Raw genomic sequence first — 2372 nt, 5'->3', positions numbered from 1 at the left:
TTATGTTCACTATGAGGTAGATTCAGCTAAACGCTAAAAGGGTCGTCTGTCGTAATTGGCATGGCCGCGTTAGCGATTAGCTGAGACTACACGTTGTCCTCTTTAACTTGGCTGAATACGAGAACGCCATTTTGAATAGTGCAGCGGCCATCTTAGATCATAAGCGGCCTCGTGGCCGGCGTGCCCTTTAGTCCATTGTCCGTTTCCCTGACCACTTCAGTCTGCCCAGCAACAGGCTATTTTTAGTAATTTCTAATTTTTCTAATTTCTAGGTTTGGTAAAGCGCAACAGCTACCCCAGCAATGGGGTGTCCCGGCGCTAAGAGACAAACTAACTCTTACAGAATGGGAAGGGGAGGATGAGGGCCCTAGAGAGCGGGGAAGAGGTGGGTCTTGATGGCTTTGCGAAAGGCCGGGAGACAATCTATGGAGCGAATACTTAGGGGGAGACCGTTCCATAGCTTGGGCCCCAGGACGCTAAAGGAGCGGCCACCAGTGCGGCTGAATCTGATTCTGGGGACTGTCAGGAGGAGTTGGTTAGAGGAGCGAAGGTCGCGACTGGTCAAGCTTGCACATGCGCAGTCCCAACTGACCAGTAAGCCTTTAGGAATGTGCGTCAAACTGACCAGCGGAGTTGTGCCCCCTCCAATGAGCTGGCTGTGTTCCAAAACATGACCATATATGTCTCTAAAATGTGTTCTCACTTGTGCCGCCTATCTTTTATTGCCCCAAAACTGTATATAAATCGGGGTCACACCGGTGTTCGGTGTGATACCTCTTGCATTACCGAAGGGTGCTGTTTGAGTGTACCACCACCCCATGGGGTCTTAATAAACTTGTTCTTTGCCTTTTACAGTTTCTGTGCCAACAGTTCTTGAGTGTAAGTGGGTTATCTTCGGAGCATGTAGGCCTTGGGAACCCTGATTACTTCACCGGGAAGCGTACCGGGGAGCGTACTTTGGTGAAAAATAGTGAAAAAAGTTGTAAGAAAATCATTATGAGTGATCAGAGGTAGGGTAGCCCTGAAAAGAGCTTTTGGGTTCTGTGGCTGATTTAAGTACCTACAAGTAGGTTCCAATGCACAGTCTTAAATTCAGGAGGAATATTCTATTCCCCTCATCTGAGAAGTGCACACCATCTCCTCTGTAGATGTCTTGCATGTTGTAACGCAAGTTATTGTTGTATATTGAACCCATTCCATACTCTCTCATGTAAGCAGAAACAGATTTATTCACATGTTTCCGTGCTTTCTCAAATTGTGGACAAAATTGGTTGGACCAGTTCCATTTCTGTCTTTGGAATATATTGGAATATACCAAGGCAGTTTGTGGAAAAAGTGTCATCAATTGATCAAAGGTGTCCTTTAAAAGCATTTCCAGACCAACCCCAGTCATAGTGCCCAAGTCATTTCCACAATAGTGCACTATTAAAAGGTCAGGGTTTGGCAGATGCAAAAAGGTTTTCACCAATGGTATCAATTGGTGACATCTCAATCCTCTCTGGCCAATCCACTTGATTTCCGCATTTGATAAATCAAGGTTGTGAAAATTTCTGCTAGCTGCATACCTTTGAGCCCCCCCCCCCGGTTTTCCCGGACAGCAAGGAGAAACATGGCGGCAGCAGGCTGACTGCCGCAGTGCTCCGCTCTGACCCTTCCATGAGTGCCACGGCTTTCGCTCGTTTTTCTTCGCTCCAGTTCGCTAGCATGCCATTTTTGTAAAGAAGAGTTGCGGTGTAACTTTTGAGGAGAACGAGATAATTTTTCATCCGTTTACCTGTGCACTCTGTCGACGAGGCTCTTTTCATCGCACGGCTCCGGCTCCGCCTCGATATTTGTGGATGTTGGCGTGGAGGCGGAGATCTCCGAGGCTGACGGCAGGAAACGCCCAGTGAGAGAGCAGAGGGCGCCGAAGCTGCTGCGCTGGAGTCAGGCCGCCCTGGAGCTCCGGAAGGCTAGACACATACGCAGTCTCCGTAAGGACTCCCAAACGAGCAAAAGCAGTGAGAGTTTGTCTGCTTCCAGCGTTAGCATTAACTTTGTATCAAGCCTCCGAGAAACGGGAGCTGATGCCAGATTGCCTATAAGCGGATGGCTTGAAGAGGACGTGGCCGATAGTACAACTGAGGTAAAGGGGAAGCAAGGTGGGAGTGAGTTGAAAGTTTTTGAATTTTCCCCTTCGCATATGAAAGCAGCTGAGACCGCAGAAGAAAGTCAAAACCAAAGTAAGGGTTCAACTAAAGGCCAGGCAAAGGTGAAGTGTCCTCGCAGAAGGAAGGGCAAAGCTGGGGAGCCGTCTTCAGTGGAGAAGTTTTCAAGAAAAGCTTCAGCAGCCTCAGCAGCTTTAGTGGGCTCCGGTTCTGGGGTGCCCTCTC

This window comes from Lissotriton vulgaris, unplaced genomic scaffold (assembly GCF_964263255.1).
Source record: "Lissotriton vulgaris unplaced genomic scaffold, aLisVul1.2 SCAFFOLD_4407, whole genome shotgun sequence".
Classification (NCBI taxonomy): domain Eukaryota; kingdom Metazoa; phylum Chordata; class Amphibia; order Caudata; family Salamandridae; genus Lissotriton; species Lissotriton vulgaris.
Note: the sequence above shows the minus strand (reverse complement) of the source record.